This window comes from Sebastes umbrosus, chromosome 22 (genome assembly GCF_015220745.1).
Source record: "Sebastes umbrosus isolate fSebUmb1 chromosome 22, fSebUmb1.pri, whole genome shotgun sequence".
NCBI lineage: Eukaryota > Metazoa > Chordata > Actinopteri > Perciformes > Sebastidae > Sebastes > Sebastes umbrosus.
In genome coordinates this window covers 24525409-24535936 of record NC_051290.1, presented here as the reverse complement: position 1 = coordinate 24535936, position 10528 = coordinate 24525409, and positions in this window count along the sequence as shown.

Below are 10528 nucleotides of genomic sequence, written 5' to 3'. Positions count from 1 at the left end.
ACTCCTCCCTCTCACTCCGCCATGTCGCTCCTAGTCACTCCAAAATGTCCCTCCTCCATGTCCCTCCTCCAAGTTGCTCCTCCATGTCACTGCTTCATGTCACTCCTCCATGTTTCTACTCCATTTCTCTTCTCTAGGTCATTCGTCCATTTCGATCCCCCATGTCAATCATCCTTGCTCCTCCATGTCACTCCTCCATGTCACTCCAGAATGTCCCTCCTTCCTGTGACTCCTCAATGTAACTCCTCCATGTCACTACTCCATGTCTTCCATGACACTCCTCCATGTCACTCCTCCATGTCACTCCTGCATGTCAATCCTACATGTCACTCCTCCATGTCGCTCCTCCATGTCAATCCTCCATGTCTATCCTCCATGTCGCTCCTCCATGTCACTCCTCCATGTCACTCCTCCATATCACTTCTTCTTGTCACTCCTCAATGTCACTCCTCCATGTCACTCCTCCATGTCGATCCTCCATGTCGATCCTCCATGTCGCTAATCCTTGCTCCTCCATGTGAATCATCCATGTCGCTCCTCCGTGTTTCTCCTCCATGTCACTCCTCCATGTCGCTCCTCCATGTCAACCCTCCATATCAATTCTCCATGTCGCACCTCCATGTCGATCATCCATGTCACTCTTCCTTGTCGCTCCTCCATGTCACTCCTCCATGTCGCTCCTCCATTTCACTCCTCCATGTTGATCCTCTATGTCTCTCCTCAATGTCGATCCTGCATGTCACTGATCCATGTCACTCCTCCATGTCGATCCTGCATGTCGCTCCTCCATGTCACTCCTCCATGTCACTCCAGAATGTCATTCCTCCCTCTCACTCCGCCATGTCCCTCCTCCAAGTCACTCCTCCATGTCGATCCTCCATGTCACTCCTCCATGTTGCTCCTCCATGTCACTCCTCCATTTTGATCCGCCCTGTCACTCCTCCATGTCACTCCTCCTTATCACTCCTCCATGTATCTCCTCCACGTCAAGCCTATATGTCTCTCCTCCATGTCACTCCTCCATATCACTCCTCCTTGCTGCTCCATGTCTCTCATTCATGTCGCTCCTATATTTCACTCCTCCATTTCACTCCTCCATGTCACTCCTCCATGTCAATCCTTCATGTCACTCCTCTTTGCTGATCCATGTCGCTCCTCCATGTCATTCCTCTATGTCATTCCTCCATGTCGCTCCTCCATGTCACTCAGCCATGTCATTCCTCCATGTCGCTCCACCAACTCACTCCTCCATGTCACTCCTCCATGTCACTCCTCCATATCACTCCTCTATGCCACTCCTCCATGTCATTCCTCTATATCAATCCTGCATTCCACTCCTCCATGTCACTCCTCCATGTCACTCCTCCACTTCACTCCTCTATGTCACTCCTCCATGTCACTACTCCATATCACTCCTCCATGTCACTCCTCAATATCACTCCTCTATGTCACTCCTCCATGTCAATTTTCCATTTCACTCCACCATGTCATTCCCCCATGTCGATCTTCCATGTCGCTCGTCCATGTCACTCCTCAATGTCACTCCTCCATGTTTCTCCTCCATGTCACTCCTCCATGTCACTCCTCCTTCTCACTCTTCAATGTCACTCCTCCATGTTTTTCCTTCAATTCACTCCTCCATGTCGATTTTCCAATTCACTCCACCATGTCACTCCCCATGTCGATCCTCCATGTTGCTCCTTCATGTCACTCCTCCATGTCACTCTTCCTTTCTCCTCCATGTCACTCCTCTTTGTCACCCCTCCATGTCACTCCTCAATGTCTCTCCTCCATGTCGCTCTTCCATGTAGCTCCTACTTGTCGATCCTACAAATCAGTCCTCCATGTCGCTCCTCCATGTCACTCTTCCTTGCTCGTCCATGTCACTCCTCCATGTTGAACCTCCATATCACTCCTCCATGTCACTTCTCTGTGTCTCTCCTCAATTTAGCTCCTCCATGTGACTCCCCTATGTCACTCCTCTATGTCACTCCTCCATGTCGCTCATCCATGTCACTCCTCCATGTCACTCGTCCTTGCTTCTCCACGTAGCTCCTCCATGTCATTCCTCTGTCATTCCTCCATGTTGCTCCTCCACGTCACTCATCCATGTCATTCCTCCATGTCACTCCTCCATGTCATTCCTCCATGTCACTCCTCCATGTCTTTCCTCCATGTCAATTCTCCATTTTACTCCTCCTTGCTGCTCCACGTCGCTCCTCCATGTCATTCCTCCATGTCATTCCTTCATGTCACTCCTCAATATCACTTCTCCATGTCACTCATTCTTGCTGCTCCACATCGCTCCTCCATGTCACTTCTCTATGCCACTCCTCCATGTCCGTCTTCCATGTCAGTCCCCCATGTCGCTCCTCCATGTCACTCCTCCATGTCACTCTTCCATTTCAATCTTCCATTTCATTCCTCCATGTCAATCCTCCGTGTCTTCCATGTCACTCCTCCATGTCACTCCTCTATATCACTCCTCCATGTCCCTCCTCCATGTCACTCCAGCTTGCCACTCCTCCATGTCGATCATGCATGTTACTCAAAAAACAAGGTGCGCTGCTCGGCTGCGCACTGCGTCTCAGTATGCTCCATTTGCTCTGTGTTTTGTTTGTTGTTTTTGTTTAATTGCTGTCTAAATTGTTGCGTCTGTAAGAACTGTCCTTGTGTAAAGTGTAAGATGATGACTGCCCTGAAAACTACGCTTCTGATTCTGTGGATTATTGGCCTCCGTGGACAATGTTTGTCGGTGCAATTTTCAACCGCACACCTGAGTGGCAACATGGACAGGTGTGGCGAGGAGCCTTGCCTCGCACGCTCGTACAGTCGAGAGACTTTGATGGAGCTACAACCCGAGCTGACACGGGAGATGACATCAAGCAACGTCTACCATTCGATGCTGGATAACATCCCTCAGGAGCTGATCAGAACGAATAGGAAAAAGAAACGAGGAAAAAGAGGAGATATTCGGAACCGACTACGGCGGAGATTCAATCGGCCACCTCTTCCGTCTATTGTTCTTACAAACCTGCGCTCGCTGAGCAATAAAGTGGATGCAATACGGACATACACAAGATACTGTAACGAATTTCGTGAGGCATCATTGTTATGCTTCACGGAAAGCTGGCTACAAGCTACAATGCCCGACTCTCTCTTTGAAGTCCCGGGATTCACCCTTGTGTGGGCAGACAGGGATGCAGACTCTGGAAAAACTAGGGGAGGTGGTATTTGCGCGTACATAAATGATCTATGGTGCAGATCGCACTCAGTAAAATATAAGATCTGTGATCCCAATGTCGAAATTCTCGGCATGACGTTAAGACCTTTTTATTTACCTAGAGAGTTTGGATGTATACTGCTGTTTGTTGTGTACGCGCCTCCCAGCGGCAAAGCGTCACAGGCGGCCAGCACTATAGCTAACTGTGTTCATGAGCTACAACTCAGCCACCCCGATGCACTGGCTATAGTGGTGGGGGACTTGAACCAGTGCCACTTGGAGACTGTGTTACCTGGGTTCGAACAGTATGTTAAGGACCAGACAAGAAAAGACAATATCCTGGACAAGTGTTTTGTAAACGTTAAAGGTGCTTATGTTTCCAAGTGTAGGCCACCCATATTAAATTCCGATCATAACGTTGTGCACATGATCCCAGTGTACAAGACCAAACTCAAGCAAAGTAAACCAGAAAAGAAAGTGATAAGGACATGGACAAATGAAAGTAGGGAGCAACTGAAAGCGTGTTTTGATTGGACAAATTGGGAAATCTTTCAGGAGGGATCACTAGAAGAAATGACTACAGTTACAAATGATTATATACATTTTTGTGTACAGCTGGTTGTTCCCACAAAGGAGATTAAAATCTATCCAAATAATAAATCATATGTGACCAGGGACATAATACAGGTAATAAATACAAGGAAAGTGGCTTTCAAAAACAAAGATTATGGAGCACTTAAACAGACAGGAAAAGAGCTCAAAATCAAATTGAGGAAAGCAAAACTGGCACACAGACAGCTTCTGGAAGATGCCTTTAAAGCTAATAACTCTAAAAAGGTGTGGGATACCATGAAATCTATGACAGGAATGTCATCTCCAACTAAACCTATTGAACAGATAATGAATTTTGCTTTGCCAACGACCTAAACACTTTCTTTACCAGATTTGAATCACTAGACAATTCAGATAAGTGCACTGAAATACTTAAAACTATTATACCAACTACCTCAGACAGAATTGTCATCACTGTCGAAGATGTTAGGAAAAGTTTCGTTGTACAAATTCCAAGAAAGCTGCTGGTCCGGATGAATGCAGCGCTTTCCTTCTGAAGAACTTTGCAACCGACCTGGCACCAGTGTGGCAACCAATTTTTCAGGCTTCTGTAGACACGCACACTGTACCTCTGTCATGGAAAACTGCGCACATAAAACCGTTACCCAAAATGCCATGTCCTAAAGAACACAAGGACCAATAGCCCTTACCTCAGTGATTATGAAATCTCTAGAAAGAATTCTGCTCTTGTCAGTACAACAAAAGACAAACTCGATCCATATCAATTTGCATATAAGCAGGGTTGTGGTACAGAAGACGCTGTTGCCACTCTGGTTCATATTATTACGAAACATTTAGACAAACCAAAAACCTATGCAAGAGCCCTTTTTCTAGACTTTTCATCAGCCTTCAATACAATACAGACAGACATCTTGGTGTCAAAAATGGTCCAGCGGGAACTGAATCCCTATTTAATTCACTGGTATGCCTCTTTTCTCACTAACAGAGTTCAAATTGTTAAAGTGAATAAAACCCTTTCCACTGCCATCACGACCAATGTCGGGGCCCCCCAGGGTTGCGTGAGTTCAGCTATGCTCTTCACCTTTTACACCGACGACTGTCGTACAAATACACCAAATCAATATATTCTAAAGTATTCTGATGATACAGCTATAATATCTCTGTTAAGTCACTCGGACAACCCTGAGCTGCACCAACATGGTGTGAACAAAATGGTTGAGTGGAGTGACAGTAATGCTCTTCAGATTAACACAAAGAAAATGGAAGAAATTGTATTTGGTTCACCTTCTGATTCTCATAAAGTTCCTGTTATTCATAACGAAAAAATCCTGCAGGTATTTTCATATAAATATTTGGGAGTAATGATTGATCATCTCTTGGAAAGACCACATTGAATTTGTCTGTAAAAAGACAAAACAAAGAATTTACTTTCTCCGCCGCCTCAGGTCTTTCGGGGCGAGTAAACAAATTCTGCTTTTGTTTTTTACTTTTATTATGAGTGTCCTGCAGTATTGTTATACTACATGGTACAAAAATTTGTCAACTACTTTAAAGTCAAAACTGCTCCAACAAATGAAAATCTGCTCAAAGATTGTAGGTCAACCCCTTGAGAAACTCTATGAATCAGCCTATCATAATAACATCTTAAGGCTGGCTAACAACATCGTCTCTGACCCCAACCATGTTTTGAACAGTGAATATCAATTGTTATCAAATCGGAGATACAGGGTTCCACGATTTAATAAGATTAGACTGAAGCACTCTTTTGTACATCAGTCAATCCTTAAACTAAATGTGGAGCCTAATCCCAAATCAAATGTGCGTTAAAGGGCCCTGAATATCGTCTTCTGTGATTGTAATGTTTAAATGTTTATTGTCTTTGTCCTTTCTGTGATGTTGCAAACGGAACTGCTGTGATGCAAAACAAATTTCAGCCCTGTCTGACAATAAAGTATTATCGTATTATCGTATCGTACCATGTCACCCCATTTTCGACATGCTGCGGCATGACCTTTTATATGTTTTTGACATGAATTGTATTTTATGATTTTCGACATGACTTTTTTTTTATTTTCAACATGCCACAGCATGACTTTTGAGTTTTTGAAATTACTTTTTTTTTTTATTTTTGACATGCCGCGGAATGACTTTTTATTTGTTTTTGATATGACTTGCATTTTATGACTTTCAAAATGCAGCGGCATGACTTTTATTTGTTTTTGACATGACTTGTATTTTATGATTTTCGAAATGCCGCAATCATTACTTTTTATTTGTATTTGACATGACTTGTATTTTACGATTTTCAACATTACTTTATTTTTATTATCGACATGCATGACTTTTTATTTGTTTTTGACATGACTTCTATTTTACGATTTTCAACATTACTGTTTTTTTTATTATCGACATGCATGACTTTTTATTTGTTTTTGACATGACTTTTATTTTATGATATTCGACATGCCGCGGCATGACCTTTTATTTGTTTTTGACATTACTTTTTTTTATTTTCGACATATTGCGGCTGACTTTTTATTTGTTTCTGACATTACTTTTTCTTAGATTTTCAACATTTCGACGGCATGACTTTTTATTTGTTTTTGACATGACTTGTATTTTCTGATTTTCAACATGCCGCAATCATTACTTTTTATTTGTTTTTGACATCACTTGTATTTTACGATTTTCAACATTACTTTTTTTTTATTATCGACATGCATGACTTTTTATTTGTTTTTGAGATGACTTGTATTTTATGATTTTCGACATGCCGCGGCATGACTTTTTATTTGTTTTTGACATGATTTTTTTTCAGATTTACGACATGCCGCAGCATGACTTTTTATTTGTTTTTGACATGACTTTTTTTTTTATTTTCGACATGCGCGGCATGACTTTTTATTTGTTTTTGACATGACTTGTATTTAATATTTAAGACCTGCCGCGGCATGACTTTTTATTTGTTTTTGACATGACTTGTATTTTATGATTTACGACATTCTGCGGCATGACTTATTATTTGTGCTCAACATGACTTGTATTTTATGATTTTCGACATGCCGCGGCCATGAATTTTTATTTGTTTTTGACATGACTATTTTTTTCGATTTTCGACATGCAGCGTCCATTACTTATTATTTGTTTTTGACATGACTTGTATTTTATGAATGTCGACATGCCACGGCATGACTTTTTATTTGTTTTTGAGATGACTTGTATTTTATAATATTCCACATGCCGCGGCCATGACTTTTTATTTGTTTTTGACATGACTATTTTCTTTTGATTTTCGACATGCCGCGGCATGACTTTTTATTTGTTTTTGACATTACTTTTTTTTTATTTTCGACATGCGCGGCATGACTTTTTATTTGTTTTTGACATGACTTGTATTTTATGAATGTCGACATGCCGCGGCATAACTTTTTATTTGTTTTTGAGATGACTTTTATTTTATAATTTTCGACATGAATTTCTTTTAATGATTTTCGACATGCCGCGGCATGACTTTTTATTTGTTTTTGACATTACTATTTTTTATTTTATTTTCGACATGCCGCGGCATGACTTTTTATTTGTTTTTGACATGACTATTTTCTTTTGATTTTCGACATGCCGCGGCATGACTTTTTATTTGTTTTTGACATTACTTGTATTTAATGATTTGAGACCTGCCGCGGCATGACTTTTTATTTGTTTTTGACATTACTTTTTTTTTTATTTTCGAAATGCGCGGCATGACTTTTTATTTGTTTTTGACATGGCTTGTATTTAATGATTTAAGACCTGCTGCGGCATGACTTTTTATTTGTTTTTGACATGACTTGTATTTTATGAATGTCGACATGCCGCGTCATGACTTTTTATTTGTTTTTGACATGACTATTTTTTATTTCATTTTCGACATGCCGCGGCATGACTTTTTATTTGTTTTTGACATGACTATTTTTTATTTTATTTTCGACATGCCGCGGCATGACTTTTTATTTGTTTTATGACAGGACTATTTTTTTTTTATTTTCGACATGCGCGGCATGACTTTTTATTTGTTTTAGACATTACTTTTTTTTATTTTCGACATGCGCGGCATGACTTTTTATTTGTTTTTGACATGACTATTTTTTATTTTATTTTCGACATGCCGCGGCATGACTTTTTATTTGTTTTTGACATGACTATTTTTTATTTTATTTTCGACATGCTGCGTCATGACCTTTTATTTTTTTTGACATGACTTGTATTTTATGATTTACGACATGCCGCAGCATGACTTTTTCTTTGTTTTTGACAGGACTATTTTTTTTTTATTTTCGACATGGATGACTTTTTATTTGTTTTTGACATGACTATTTTTTATTTTATTTTCGACATGCCGCATCATGACCTTTTACTTTTTTTGACATGACTTGTATTTTATTTTATTTTCGACATGCATGATTTTTTATTTGTTTTTGACATTACTTTTTTTTCGATTTCGACATGCCACGGCATGACTTTTTATTTGTTTTTGACATGACTTTTTTTTATTTTCGACATGACTTTTTTCAATTTTCGACATGCCGTGGCATGATTTTTTATTTGTTTTTGACATTACTTTTTTTTCGATTTCGACATGCCACGGCATGACTTTTTATTTGTTTTTTTACACATGACTATTTTCTTATTTTCGACATGACTTGTATTTTATGTTTTTCGACATGCCGCTGCATGACTTTTTATTTGTTTTTGACATGACTTGTATTTTATAATATTCCACATGCCGCGGCCATGACTTTTTATTTTTTTTTGACATGACTATTTTTTATTTCATTTTCGACATGCCGCGGCATGACTTATTATTTGTTTTTGACTTGACTTGTATTTTATGATATTCGACATGACTTGTATTTTTTTATTTTCGACATGCCACGGCATGATTTTTTATTTGTTTTTGATATGTCTTGTGTTTTATGAATGTCGTCATGACCTTTTATTTGTTTTTGACATGACTTTTTTTTATTCACGACATGCCTTTTTATTTGTTTTTGACATGACTTGTATTTTACGAATGTCAACATGCCGCAGCATGACTTTTTATTTGTTTTTGACATGACTTGTATTTTATTATTTACGACATGACTTTTTTCAATTTTCGACATGCTGCGGCATGACTTTTTATTTGTTTTTGACATGACTTTTTATTAGTTTTTGACATGAGTTGTATTTTATGATTTTCGACATGACTTTTTTTTCAATTTTCGACATGCATGACCTTTTATTTGTTTTTGACATGACTTTTTTTTTATTTTCGACATGCCGCGTCATGACTTTTTATTTGTTTTTGACATTACTTTTTTTTCGATTTCGACATGCCACGGCATGACTTTTTATTTGTTTTTGACATGACTTTTTTTTATTTTCAACATGCCGCGGCATGACTTTTTATTTGTTTTTGACATGTCTTGCGTCATGACCTTTTATTTTTTTTGACATGGCTTATATTTTATGAGTTACGACATGCCGCGGCATGATTTTTTATTTGTTTTTGACATGACTTTTTTTATTCACGACATGCCTTTTTATTTGTTTTTGACATGACTTGTATTTTACGAATGTCGACATGCCGCAGCATGACTTTTTATTTGTTTTTGACATGACTTGTATTTTATTATTTACGACATGACTTTTTTCAATTTTCGACATGCAGCCGCATGATTTTTTATTTGTTTTTGACATTACTTGTTTTTCGATTTCGACATGCCACGGCATGACTTTTTATTTGTTTTTGACATGACTTTTTTTTATTTTCAACATGCCGCGGCATGACTTTTTATTTGTTTTTGACATGACTTGTATTTTATGATTTTCGACATGACTTTTTTCAATTTTCGACATGCCGCGGCATGATTTTTTATTTCTTTTCGACATGACTTTTTTCAATTTTCGACATGCCGCGGCATGAGTTTTTATTTGTTTTTGACGACTTGTTTTTTATTGATTTTCAACATGCCGCGGCATGACTTTTTTGATTTTCGCCGACTTTTTTTTTATGATTTTCGACATGACGCGTCATGACTTTTTATTTTTTTTTGACATGACAATTATTTTTATTTTCGCCATGTTCGCGTCATGACCTTTTACTTTTTTTGACATGACTTGTATTTTATGATTTACGACATGCCGCGGCATGACTTTTTATTGGTTTTTGACACAACTATTTTTTATTTTATTTTCGACATGCATGACTTTTTATTTGTTTTTGACATGACTAATTTTTATTTCATTTTTGACATGCCGCGGCATGACTTTTTATTTGTTTTTGACATTACTTTTTTTTTTATTTTCGACATGCCGCGGCATGACTTTTTATTTGTTTTTGACATGACTTGTGTTTTATGAATGTCGACATGCCGCGGCATGACTTTTTATTTGTTTTTTACATGACTTTTTTTTTTATTTTCGACATGCATGACTTTTTATTTCTTTTTGACATGACTTATATTTTATGATTTTTGACATTTCGATGTCATGACTTTATTTGTTTTTTACATGACTTGTATTTTATTATTTTCGACATGCTGCGACATATACTTTTATTTGTTTCTTACATGATTTTTTTTTTAGGATTTTCGATATGACTTTAATTTTATGATTTTCGACATGCCGTGGCATGACTTTTTTTTATCATTTTTGACATGACTTTTTTTGAATGATTTTCGACATGCTGCAGCATGACTTTTTATGTTTTTG